The sequence below is a fragment of the Diabrotica virgifera genome, chromosome 7 (assembly GCF_917563875.1).
Source record: "Diabrotica virgifera virgifera chromosome 7, PGI_DIABVI_V3a".
NCBI classification, from domain to species: Eukaryota; Metazoa; Arthropoda; class Insecta; order Coleoptera; family Chrysomelidae; genus Diabrotica; species Diabrotica virgifera.
Genome location: NC_065449.1, coordinates 203616612 through 203631860, shown reverse-complemented (window position 1 = coordinate 203631860; position 15249 = coordinate 203616612).

Below are 15249 nucleotides of genomic sequence, written 5' to 3'. Positions count from 1 at the left end.
TATTTAGATATTATTTACTAATTTATTTCGAATATATCTTATTGTGTTCCGGTTTTAATGAAACTAACGCGACAATTCGATGAAATAAAATTATTTTGACATAATATTCGAAAGTCAAATCGGTAGACAATAACAGTCGTTTTGAATCATCGTCATGGAAACCAAGATCGTCGTCATGCTAACTAATTATATTGAAAGTTTGGTTTTGACAACCTTGTCAAAGAATTAATTTGTGTATGTATTTTCATATTAATTAAATTAATTGATTAAGATTTGGTAATTTTTTAAAGACTCTTAGAAAAAATATTGTTCCTAACTCTTGCAGAAACTCTCTTTTCCGCACTCGACTGCTTGCCGAACTCCCGCTTCGCGTCGTTCGGCAAACTGCAGTCGCGTGCGGAAAAGAATGACTTTCTGCACTTGTTAGGAAAATAACTATTGTGCATTTGAAATCCTATTTCCGCATAGTTAGCAACTACTTGGTCTCTAGAGCTCAGATTTGGTGAAAATACATATTTTCTACTCCTGCTAGTACAACATACACCTCTACAAGTGTGTGGATCAGAGTTATCACAGGTTTACATGTTTTAAGCCACCAAAATATACGGGTAAAAACCCTTACGTTGTTTTAAAATTGTGAGGGTTATGTTATATTACAAAATTTTAAGGGAGATTAACATATTTCCAGATTAACTCCTGGCATCACATGACATCAACCATGTTGGTTGGAATATTTAAAGGTAGGACATCACATGGCAGAGTTTAGATGGCAACTGAATTTTATTTGTCATCTAAACTCTGCCATGTGAGGTCGTACCTTTAAATATTCCAACCAATATGGTTGATGTCTTGTGATGCCAGGAGTTAATCTGGAAATATTTTAATCTCCCTTAAAATTTTGTACTATAACTCTCACAATTTTAAAACAACATAAAGGTTTTTACCCGTATATTTTGGTGGCTTTAAACATGAAAACCTGTGATAACGCTGATGGAATATTGATTGCAAAAACTTTCTGTTGTGATATAACCCTTTTTAGGGATTTCAATTATACCTTGCACAAGATAAGGTTTTTATATTTTGTGATTTATGGTATACAGACAGTTACAGGAAATTTTTCTGGCAATAAGTTAGATTTTTTTCCATAAACATTTAACAAAAACAATATAGCTGGTAATAATACGTATAAAATAAGTTTAATAAAAATTGGTTTTGTATTTAGAAACACGTAGTTAACAGGAGCAGCGTTGTCATCAAAGTAAATGGGGCAGCGTAAAATATTGTTTTCAATTTTACGATCCATTTCGTGATTTACTGCTTGTCAATGATTCATTAAACAAATTCTCCATTGTATGTGACCTACCTATGTCTGATATATTTGTCCTGTAATGTTAGTCCATTAAAAAAAGCTATAAAACAACGTTTTTTTAATACCAGTAATTTTTCCTGCTGCAAACAATGTTCCTGTCATTCATAAACAAAAATACTCTAGACTCTAGAGATACAAAAAATAAAAATATATATTTTACAATACGATCCCGATTCAATTTTTGGCATAAAAGCACTATGATGGGAGTTTAGCAGGTATATTATCTTGATTATTTTTTTAATGATTTTAATTTCCAATCATGTAGTAAGATTTTTCATCACGTGCTTAATTCTGTCCAATCAGATTAATATTACAGCGGGAATATTCTACTGTACATTATTACGGTGGAAATAATTTTAAGTATTTTGTTTCTATTTAATTACAATGCGTTTACTAGTTTTGACAAGTGTCACATTAAGTGCCGGTTTAACCTAACTTCGGGCCCTGGGCGCTGGAGGTTTAGAGGCCCCCTTCATTGCTATTCTTGTCAGAAGTGTCAGTTGTCAGTGGTTTAACAAGAAAACACATGCATTAACTATAAAGGTTTCTTGTAAAATCCATAAAGTAATATTTTTTAAACAAGCAAGAAGAATAGCAAACATAAAAATAATCAAAAACATACTTTTAAAAACATAAATAAAAACAGAAAGTACCTCAAAACAACACATGACAAGTAAAAAAACATATTCTAAAAAATACATAAAGACAAAAATTAGATCACTCTTTTTCTTGACTTGGCATTCGCTAACTGCCATATAATTATCACAATTCAGTTTCTCCAGTTCTTCATTCTCTATAATACAATAGTGATAATGCGTCTAGGTTTTCTTGACCCAAATTTGACCTTAAATATGTTTTTATTCTTTTTAAAGCCGAAAAACACCGCTCACCTGACGCGTCAAATTTTGCAATAAAGTTAAAATATTGGGAAAAGTTGCCTTTACATCCTGGATGACATCAAATTTTTCATAAATTGTATGTTTATTCAAATTTTGGCATAACGTTACAAAAGGGGTAATTTCATTATGCAAGTTCTCTTTTGTTTCATCAACATCGTTTTCAGAGCCGGATTTAAGGCAGTGGGGGCCCCTGGGCAGAATTGGTGTGGGACCCTACCTCCTACCATTAAAAAATTGTTGTTATAACTATGATACACAGCCAAGTATAGCTCTTTTAAAAATTAAAAAAAAATGTTGATCTACATTTATAAATATATTTTTAAATAATAAAAAATACAAGAGGTGTAACTTGTTACCGTAAAATATTAAAAATAAATATTGTAAAATATATGGTTAAAGTCTGGGTATTATTTAGATTTTTGAATTGAAAATTTCTTAATTATGTCTGTCATATCTATTTAGTTCCAAGACATCGTGTTTAATGCTCATTATAGAGAGATGAAACGCTCTTGGCCCATCATAGACCGATGACGATTTTTAATTAACTTTAGTTTTGAGAATGATCACTTTCCACTGTAGTTAGAGAAAGCAAGGCTGGACTTGCTCTCTAGAATTCATACATACACCATTTTTTTTCACTTATTCATAAGCTATACTTATATTTTTGATTAGAATGTTTTTTCGATAAAATACATACTTTTTTAGTCATTTGCAAAAAACCGTCTAAAAACGTGTTTTTTTTTGTTGAAAAATGAACACATTTACTCGCAAATTTACTGCAAATAACTGAAATAATAAGAGACTTCTTCAAAGAAAAGTTAAAAAAAAAACAGAGATCCACTATATGATGGAATTATACTGCATCAAAGGGATACCAGAGAAACAACCCCCTTACGCAGCATACAAAGAACCCGACGTCATAATATCCACAAAGACCAGACGTCTGCACTGGATGGGCCATGTTGAACGGATGTTGAAGACTGAAAGACCAAAACATATAATGAGGCAGACACCAGTAGGGAGAAGGTCAAAGGGAAGACCCAAACTTAGATACATGGAACAAGTGGAAGAAGATCTGAAAACACTTAAGATCACCAACTGAAAAAACAAAGCAAGGAACAAAACAGAATGGCGGAAAATCCTAGAACAAGCCAGGACCGAAAATTATTGTCGAGCTACTGATGGTGATGAATAACTAAAATAATAACAGTACATAAGTGTTAACATAAAAAATGCTATAGAAAAAAAGTTGCTTACAATTCGTCAGTTTATACATTTCCGGACATATTTTGAACTTATTTTTTCACACCCGAGGAGGGGTGAAACTTACCTCCAGAGCAAAAGCACAAATCGGCAAAATTCACTTTTCTTCTTTGACATGTTATTATTTATGTGTATGCCAAATTTCATGTCAATTCAAAATTCCCTTCTTTAAAATTTTCAGAAAAAAACCGTGAGCCAATGGACTATTATAGGTACCAGTAACAATGAGAGCACACAGCACAATTTTATTTAATACGCACCTTTTGAATGATTTTAGAAATTAGCATTTAAACTTGTATCCCAATTATTTAACAGTTAACAATCCAATGTACAACTTAAATATTTTCCGGCCTGGCCTGACCATGTTTGTATGAGTAGCATGACTTTACTTAAATTTTTATATTTTTAAAGTCCCCAACCCTCCAAATACTAGATAGGAAACTTCTAGGCTATCAAAAAAATAAAGTAAAAACTTACCTTTTTCAACATGGGTAACAGTACGAAATAATACAAACAGGTGAGTGGTGAGTAATATTGCTGTTTTACTAGATTATCGTAAATAGTATTACAGCTGACAATTATTATTCTTTCTGCAAGTAGCACGAAGTCACAAAACAAATGAGTGGTTTAGTGCCAGATTTTCAGATTTGCTTATGCCACAATTTTTGTCAACGGAATAATTTAAGGTCAAGGGCGCCCATATAAAAATTTTTAGGGGGGGGCCAAACGTAAAGATGTTGCACATTACATTTTGTATATTTCGGATGACAATATATACAGTAGACACTCTCTATAACGAACACGGATATAACGAGGTTTCGCTTATAACGAGGTACATTAGGTGTCCCATGAAATTCCAATTGAACTATAACGAGGCATATTTGGTTATAACGAGGAAAATTTAAATCGAAGAATACTTGTCTTTACATGTTTTTAGCGTTGTAATGGTCATAAATAAATAAATGCCCCAACTACCTCTACATAGAAATGCCCAACATCTGTCTTATTATCGAGGCCAGTGCTGTAATAAATATCTGTCTGTTTATCGGCCGGTATTGAATACTATAGGAAATTTACGATTTATGGCGGCGAAGTCTCATATTGTTCACTGTTCAGGTTGACCATCGATGCCTAATAAACTACGTAAGAGGCATCAAAACATTTCAATATTATTATTGTTTGATATAACGAGATCCGCTTATAACGCGATAATTAATCCACCATTTCAGTTCTCGTTATAGAAGGAGTCTACTGTAGTTTAAACCACCTAAAAAACCTAGTTTGAACCCTGTTGTGAGAAATTATTCATACATTTAAACACTAGACCAAGTTTTTAAATGGAAATGTCATGGGTACCACAAAAGTTGCGCCTCTCTTTAAAACCCGTTTGAAAAGAATACAATGCTTGCAAAACCTTCCCTTCAACTTTGGCGAGCAGACTAACCATGAGTATGTGTCGAACCAAGTTTTTACTTTAAAATCTTAAAAAGGAGCCCCCTTTATTTTTGCAGATTTAGAATCCTTATGAAAAATAAGGCACACATATTCCAAACATTTTTAGAATCGTTGATAGATGGCGCAAATAAATCGCATTTTCCGAATATAGCGCCATCCGTCAACAATTCTAAAAAAGTTCGAATAATTGTTACTTATTTTTTGAGGAGGAAACTCAATCTGCAAGAAAAAACGGGGGTTTCTATTTAAGATTTTAAAGTTAACTCTCACCCCACCTCCAGAGTGTGGAATGAAAAATCCTGTTTGGTGTCATTCTATAGATTTTTGAAAAATATTAAAGTGTTTTTTAGTTTTTATGTGGAAGTATATTTCTCGAGATATTAGACCGTTTCTATAATTTTGCTATGGTATCACGATATACCGTTTTTTCCGATTATAGCGTTATGTATCCACAATTCGCAAAATGGCTCGAATAAAATTTGCTTATTTTTACAAGGAAAATCCAAATCTGCAACAAAAATTAGGGGTTCCATTTAAGATTTTAAAGTTACCCCCCGCTCCACACCCAGGGGTTGAAGTGGTGGACTTGTTTAGTGTCATCGCATAGATTTTTGAAAATTATTGAACACGTATTTTTCAGTTTTTCGATCCGATGTTCATTTCGCGAATTATTCGACCTTTCCGCTACTTTTGGGACACCCTGTATATAACACTCATTCATCATGAAAGATCACCTGTTTTTCATTTAAATAAAATTGTTCTGTTCATCATAATGCACACTTTAAAAATAATCTACTTACTAAAAAAATACTTTTGCAAACTAAAATTTGACTATGTTCAATAAATTTAAAAAATTATTTTTCAGTATGAATTTATTTCAAAATATAAAATATAATTATTTTATACCAGTTCTCAAAGACAAAAGGCTCATTAATGATTATCGGTCAGAGATCGGATTTCTTGCTGATATGTTTTTTTTTTGCAGTATTATAAATGATTCATTTAATTGATAATTTTGGGTGTCGATTACAGTGTATATGTTTCCCACGCCTCTAATCTCTTTCAATGTTTTCGTTAATATCATAATAGCATACCGTGATTGTGGGAAATGTGTATTATGCACATTTCATATAGACCACTGTCGCAAACACAAAGATTTTCTGTTAAACTATTAATAACTACCCAATATGTGAATTTTTTTTATTAATAAATATGTTGTTTCCAATTTATCTCTCAAAATTATCCAATAATTTTTTGACAAAAATACGTTTATGTAATATAAATTTAATTTTTGCTCTTTCGCGAAAAGCTAGGGGGGGGCCACGGCCCCCCCCTGCCCGTGTGTATGGGCGCCTATGTTTAAGGTCAACTCTTAACCAAATTATGATTCAACAAAAAAGACTGAATTCCACTTGATTATGCTCTGAGTATTTTGCAATCCATGCAAAAAGCGTATTTAAAAAATATGCATGATGTAGAATATGATTTAGAAGACAAATAAATTGTAGGAGTAGGAGGCAAGTTTGGCTCAAGTTTAAGTTCAAACTTTGTAAATGTGGAGTAAGCAATGTTTTGATCAATGTTATTGTACTCAGTGGCGTAGTGCCAACTGAAGATAACTATAAATAAGAAATTATTTTTGATATACATAATTATGTTTGCATAAAACAAAAATTATTTTATGTGAATAATGTGCTAACTTTTTTATGTTTGGGATTTTGTGGGGGCCCCCAGAATGTGGGGGCCCCGGGCAGCTGCCCAGCCTGCCCTCCCTTAAATCCGGCCCTGATCGTTTTTATGTTTCTCGCATAAAGTATTAATTGACGTCTTGACTTCTTCCTTATCTAGAGTAAAAAACATCTAAAAGCTGATGTTACATCCTTGTAGCATTCAATTCGCGATTCTGAAAACAGCGACTAATTTTCTAGCCTCTAGATTTTTTGTGACAGCGATTTTTTTGTCGCCGCGACTATAAATCGCAAGTGGAGTGCTAGCAGAGGCCACTGTATAATGCCAAATTGCAATTTTTGTAATCGCTTTACTTTTAAATATTTGAAACAGTGTGTACCTATTGTTTGGGTATTGGCATTTTCGAGAATAAACTATTCTTTATCTATAATAGTTATTTATGAAACAGTTCGTGAAGTATGCTTTTTGCGAACGCACGCGATATTTAGAGCACGAGCGATAGCGAAGCGAGTGCTATACATCGCGTAAGTTCGCAAAAAGTACTTCACGCACAGTTTTATACAATATTTTATCTACGATAAACAAATAAAAAACTGTAACTCTTCGTCACTGGAATTCATTTCTATTCTACAATTTATAGAACTTTGACATTTAAAAATTCTAACTTCTTTCAAACCACAAGACTGTCAAAACTTTTGTTGTAATTTATTGCTCAAATGTCATCACCATGACAACGCGAGTTAAGTATATTTGATTCTAACGACAGACATAGCTATACAGTGCATGTCTATTCTTAATTCAGATATACTTTCCAGTTTACCTCACATTTTCAGTGTACGTCAACTTAACAAGAAAAGTTAGGTTATGTAGAGATGTTGGTGGTGGACATATGTAAATATACAGCATATTGTTTTATTTTATTTATTATTGTTTTGTTGATTCTTTTTATTTTTGATTAAAGTTCTGTGTTAAAAGTTTTGACTGAATTTTTATGTTTTATAATGTTAATCAAAATTAATTGATAAACCAATGATATAAATTTAGATTAAAACAAGACATAGATAAGTAATTTTATTATTATAGGTAAGTAATAATTGTGGATCGCTCGTTATGAAAGTGTGCGAAAAAGTAAACCCCATTTAAAATACATTGTTACTTCACGCACACTTTAAATCCGTCACACACTGCTACCTATAATGACAGTTTTCACAAACTAAAAACGTATGCATAATATGAGATAGAGTAGATAAATTAGATTTATGTATATCTATTTTTGTCTTTCGTTTAACTATTTTAAAAGAACTTATTTTAAAGCCGAAAAGTGAGATAAATTATTATTTAAGCCTCACAATTCAAATTGAAATTATTAGAAACTAAAAAACTCCGTTTATGCGATTATTTTGGATACAATTCGAGACATGGCTAAATCTGACAACTTTCTATAGTTTTTGGAAAAGGGCCCCGCCACAAATACTGACACGGGGCCCCTGTAAGGCTAGGCTACGCCACTGTGTATAGGCGTGAAGAGATGTAACAATAGAACATAGACTTTTGCAGTGTATTGGCGTATGAGATTTTTTTCGGAGAATATGTAGATTATTTAGCGTCTTTATTTTTAATAATTAAAAGGAACGGGCCCCTTCGGGCCCAGGGCCCCTGGGCGCCCGCCTAAAGCGCCCAGTGGATAAACCTACACTGGTCACATTTAAGAAAATGAACCATAATAAACTTTTAGTTCCACATCTAATGTCAAATTGTGACGAGAATAATACAAATCGGTAATTTTAAGCGCTCTAGTGTAGGTACTTCAGTAAGATTATTTCATGAATAAAACTGTATTTATAAATAATTTTAACTAATATTGTATTGATATATCCGACTGAATACCTACTTGCTAATCTGTGCTGTTCACTCTGACAAGTGACAAGTTGAAAAATATTAGATGTGATAAATGTCACTGAATGTTTATTTAGGTATGTAGAAAAACTTGAAATTTGTATGTAAGTATTAAAAAATGATCGTACGAATATCATACAATAGTAAGAATATAAATAATAAAATATTGCTCCAATTTGTTTCTCAAACTTGTTTCCATTCGGCAACAGCCATACAGGCAACAAGTTTTCAAAAAATTGTAGCATTATATGTAGTATTCGTTTATCCAATATTTTCTATAATAATATTACTTTCTATAATAATATTAATATTATTTATCTGAAAATATTATTTAGAATTTAAACATTTGACAGCGTCTTTTTGGTTAAGATAGAAATTTTCTATTACACTAATACGTGGAATAGTAAAAACAAAGTCTTTAAACATATTGTCCTTTTCATGAGCATTTTTCAGTGCGTAACAAATGATAGGAAAAAGGGTAAGTCCGTGATAATACACATTTATGACATTTATTCTAACATGACATTTTAGTTAAATCTGACAGTTGTCACAGTTTATTTTCAATTTGGAATAAAAACAAATAAAAAATGTGTTTCTTGCATTTATAAAATGGTATTTTCTTTGATTTGTATAGTCTTATAAATTATACAGATTATATTTGTAATATTATTATCTAATTAAAAAAAATTATTTTTTTATTATGGCACCATCTATCGACAACTAGAATAACTAGAATAAATGTTGTAAATGTCTGTAATCACGGACGTGCCAGAAAAACTGTGACGCACTGAAAGATGATCATGAGAAAAAGAATCCATAGTCTGAACAAACCAACATAATATTGTGAGAATTTGTACTAAATCTAATAAGTTTTATGTTCATTTTGATACTTCAGCTGATGACGATTATAACTTCAACTTCCTCTGGTGGAAGTTTATCTTCATCACCGAGAAAGTAGGGGGAATCTATTACTTATATTATTTCTCTTTACCAATTTCGGTAAGAATTCCCACTTGAATTGTTGAAAGATCTTTGGTCATGTGACGAGGATTGAAACACCTGTCTCTTCAATTCTGACCCCCGGAGGAAGTGAAGTGGTCTTCGTGATGTCTTGTATTGTCTTCAAAGACGTCATCTCTGGTCAATTCTTTTAACTCATACGTATTTTGCATATTCCTGTAATTTGGTCGAACCACCTTGTTGGAGTCTTCCTCGTTATCTTAGACCTTCTACCTTTCCTTGGATAATAAGTAATTACATATTTTCTGTGTCTTCTCTCATTACAAGTGAAAAATATTTCAATTGTTGGAGGTAGACTTTGCTGGAGAACCGTTTGCTGACCTTTGGCTGAAATAATGTAATTAATAATCAAAAAGTTATAATTTTATATAATAATATTAAATAAAATTAGACCTCCTTCAGTCTTCTTCGCTTAAGTAATTCGTTGGTTTGCAAATTTTAGAAACCACGAAGGTGTTACCAGAAAGTTAATCCCAATAAAGTTTTGTTTTTAATATTATACAGGGTGTTTCATTAATAATGGCCAATATAGTAACTGGAGAAACCTTAGCACAAAGAACGAAGGTTTAACCTAAAACCGTCTAAAACACTTCATATTACATATAACACAAAATAAAATATTCCTTCTTACCGAGATACAGAGTGTTTTATTACAAATATAAATAAAAATGATTTTAACCCATTGTTAAAGTAACTTTTAATATTTTTTTCAAACCTGACACACAGTTTACACATGTTAAGAAACTTTAACTAGTCTTAAAGACAGTTTTCCGCTATTACCAGAGGCGTAGGGGTAGTATACCAGTAGGGGTATATACTTAATTTTCGTCCCTTTTCCCCCTCACAATCTACGCCACCGTCGTAATAATAATTTCAGCATGTTTTTTTTTGATTCCTTGTTACTTTTTAAATAAATATTATCCTTTTGTCTCACTGCGATAAAGTAAGTATTTTTCAAGTTATTTGCGTTTAAAGATAATGGATTCCATGAGACTATGTATTTTAAACTACATTAAATAAGATTATATGTTTAAAATACATCTTATTGAATTCATTACATTTAAACGCAAATAACTTGAAAACTACCTACTCTATCGCATTGAGACAAGAGGATGATATTTACGTAAAAACTAACGAAGAATAAAAAACATGCTGAAATGATTAGACGTAGATTGTAACGGGGGAAAAGGGGCGAAAAGAAAGTTTATATCCCTACAGCATGCCTCTGGTAACAGCGTGCTTCTGCCTACACTATCTGTCTACAACTATCTTTTAACACTAGTTAAAGTATCCTAACATGTGTAAACTGTGTGTCAAGTTTAAACAAATAATATTAAAAGGTGCTTTAACAATGGGCTAAAACCATTTTAGAACATTTGTAATCAAAGACTCATAGCCCGGGAGGTGGTGTCAAGTTTGACCGGAGCATTTTAGCATGGCTGTTTTCTTTTTACTTAGTTAGGTGTTGCAAAGCTTATTAACAAATGATGTGTCAGCTGGCCCAAAACCGGGAATTTTAGGCAAGGAAAGGTAAAATATGAAACTCGATAGAAAAACGCTAAAACTTATATGTCAAATATTTATTTCCGTGACTTACGTGTATAATGGCCAAGAATACGTAGCTACTGGCTTTCACCCAGGCTACTCGGGTTCGATTCCTGACCCTGGAATTTTTGTTTGTTTTTAAAATTGACATTTTGATTTGAAATATAATTATTTTGATAATACCAAATTTTTATTATATACGACACAATATAAAAAAGTCTGTATGGCTTTTATAGAATCGTAAACTATGCACTTGATCATATTATGATTGACCTTAATAACCAAAATTTGTTGAACATGAACCCCTGAGGGTTCCTGAGTTAGTACTACAAATCTAAGTGAAAAGGGGGGTCGTACAAACTCAGGAAGCCTCGGGGTTCATGTACAACAAATTTGCTTATTAAGGTCAATCATAATATGATCAAATGCATAGTTTACAATTCTATAAAAGACATACAAACTTTTTATATTGTGTCGTATAAATAATAAAAACGTGGTATTATAAAAATAATTATTTTTCAAATCAAAATGTCAATTTTAAAAACTAGGTAGCTAGGTATTTTAGGTAGTTATCCACGTAAGTCACGGAGCTAAATATTTGACACATAAGTTGTAGCGTTTTTCCATCAAGTTTCATATTTTACCTTATCTTGCCTAAAATCCCAGGTTTTGGGCCAGCTGACACGTCATTTGTTAATAAGCTTTGGAACACCTAACTAAATAAAAAGAAAACAGCCATGCTAAAATGCTCCGGCCAAATGTGACATTACCTCCCGGGCTATCTGTATATCTGTGAGGGAGAATATTTTATTTAAGTGTTTCGGGTTACTTTTTCGTATTTTGTGCTAAGGTTTCCCCAGTTACGTTATAGACAATTCTTAATAAAACACCCTGTATAATTATTTAATTAAAGCAAAACTTTCGCTTGTTTTTAGCAGATACCGCCACGGCATCTACACCATCATGTTATTTCGATGCGAATCGATACTGGCAGCTCAAATTTTAGTGTATTCAGAGATAATTAAATATGCACTCTCTGATGATAACCTAATAAGGTTTGAAACCGGTTAGGGTGCTTTTGATGCTCTCTGAACAAACTGAAATATAAGACGGCTCTTGTTTCGCTTTACAACGAAATGATTTATTTATATATTAGCATAATAATTTATACAGAGTGTTCAATTTTTTTTAACTAAATTAATTGACAGAAATATACGTCGATGTTTAACATCGACGTCGCAACTTGTGGGGTATGCTGACGACATAGCATTAATTAGTAGAAACCTAAACAGTTTAAAGGAAGAATTTACAATGTTATGCAGAGAAGCATCCAAAAGGGGTTTAGAAATAAATCAGAACAAAACAAAATACCTAACATGCTCAAGAAAAAACCCAGTTAATGTGATAAGCTTAAATATTGGTGAATATGAATTTGAAAAGGTAGAACATTTTAAATATTTTGGAGTCTCAGTTAATGGAACTAATGATACAATTATCGAAATTAATGAAAGAATCCAGGCAGGAAACAGAACCTACTGGAAATACAGTAACTTCGTCAAAGATAAGAAGCTTTCTCAGAATACAAAACTGAAAATTTACAAAGCAGCAATTAGACCAGTAATCACATATGGTGCTGAAGTAATGTGTCTGACACATCAAGGGGAAGAATGATTGAGGATCCTAAAAAGGAAAATAATTCGGAGAATAGCAGGACCACTAAACTTAAGTAATAATGAATTTAGAAAACTCATGAACCACGAAGTAAGAAAATTTTGAAAGGAGAAGACATCGTCAGATTTATCAAAACACAGAGATTCAGATGGATGGGAGGAGGAATCCAGAAGCCGTTATCAACGGCTAGATGGGAGAACCAGATAGAAGAGGACTTTAAGAAGATGGGAGTCAGAGAATGGGTAACCAGAAGCAAAAACAGGAACGAATGGAGGAAAATTGTAGAAGATGACAAGTCACACAATCAATTGTAAAACCAAAATGTTATTGCGGATTGATTCACCGCGACAAATGAATCGGAAGAGCCCAAAGAGGGCGGCAATCACTCTTCTAGAAGTGTAGATGCCATGATGATGATGATGATGATGATGACAGAAAAAGAAGAATGTGTGTAATTTATTTAATTCAAAATACATTTTACTGCTATCAGAAAACAGAAAAAATCTTTATTAAACACATTGCTTTTCGCTTTAAATAAATACTCCAGCTGCCACCCACCTGCCCCTTCGCAGTTTGAATATTTTTTTTTATTTAAATTTATGTGTCTCGGCAGCAATGGCCATTGACACAAACAATATTGGTTATACAATAATTAATTACAATAAGGACTTAAAACTAATTATTATAACAGTTAATTTCTAAATCTTAAATAACAGGTAAAAATTACGAAGAAAAAAAATTGGATATACAATCATTGGATACTATAGAGACGTACAACTAATTATAAAATTGCTTCGGTCTTCTTGGGATACTTCGGACGTTGTTTAGTCATAGTACCAGTTGCATAATATGCAACTGGATTCATATTATGAACTAGTAAGATTACTGGAAGAATTGGGTCCGGACATGGCGTTGCTAACAGTCGGGGAACATAGATTTAAATTGTTACTCATGTAGTCAAAAGTAACTTGAATTTGTTTATATTAACGCTTTGGATGTCTGGAAATAAGTGATATCCTTGGATACATCACTGCAATACTGGTTGCCTAACCGTTGGCGTCCGTTGGGACGGGATAGCAACAGTGAAAAACTATTGACAGTTTGACACTGAATGGGTTTAAATTGGAAGATTATTAAGTAAAACATCTCTTACTGACTGAAGTTACAGCTTGTTCTTGATGATTAACACGTAACACAGTTGTTATTAGTCACTATTTGAGCGAAAACTAATTTTAATAACTAGTATTTACAGTAATAATTACAAATTTCAGCACCTATTTACAGATCGATACATACACGTTCTGACGTTAGTTTGACAGTGAATTCAGTTTGAATATTTAATAGGTCTGGATCCCGCGTATGAAAAAAAAGTTGATTAATAGCAAGCTGAAAATTTGTTAATAGGTTAAGGGTGTCTAGTCGGACAAACTTTGATATATGGAAACACTGGAACAGGGGAAGTTTTAATTGTGGAACAGGTTAAAAATTTGGAACGGTCAGACCACAAAAACGGCACGTATTTTGTCCGACAGCACAGACTTAAACTCTTCGAACAGAGATCAAACTCTCATGAAAAATCAGACTGCTATTTATCACCAAATGGGCGTGTTAATGAGTGGAACATATAGAATATGTCAAATGACAGGAATTATGACAGGTGATAAATAGCAGTCTGATTTTTGCATGAGAGTTTAAGCTCTGTTCGGAGAGTTTAAGTCTGTTCTGTCGGACAAAATAAATGTGCCGTTTTCGTGGTGTGACCGTTCCAAATTTTTAACCTGTTCCACAATTAAAACTGCCACTGTTCCAGTGTTCCCATATATCAAAGTTTATCTGACTAGACACCCTTAAGCTATTAACAAATTTTCAGCTTGCTATTAATCAACTTTTTTTTCATACGCGGGATCCAGGCCTATAATCTATTGCTCCAAGCAAAAAGCAACATTTATTTCTCGAATAAATATGTTATTGATGTGTTCTGACAGCAGTAAAATGTATTTTGAATAAAATAAATTACGCACATTCTTCTTTTTGTGTCCATTAATTTAATTTAAAAAATTTTTGACACTCTGTATAAATATTTATTTTAATGTTTAGACTACTAAATAGAAAATTAAATTACCTTTCAAATAGGCTACCTTTTTCTTATTTAAAAAAAATTATCGATTACATCATCACGCCCAGACGAATGACGTCACTATTATGACATGTATGCCAAAAAATCACAATTTAAAAATAAAAATTGACCGGTTTAGGGATTTATTTCACATGAAAAAATGAATTTATTCCATTTGGTATTGCCACACTGTATACATTTTATTTGTGAGAAAATAAAAAACGTCTGGCAGCCTTGAAATATCTCGTCTAATTTTCTCTCCAATTTCTTTTAAAAATTTGATTCTATAAAATACTCAAATTTGAATAATTGAATACATTGAATAA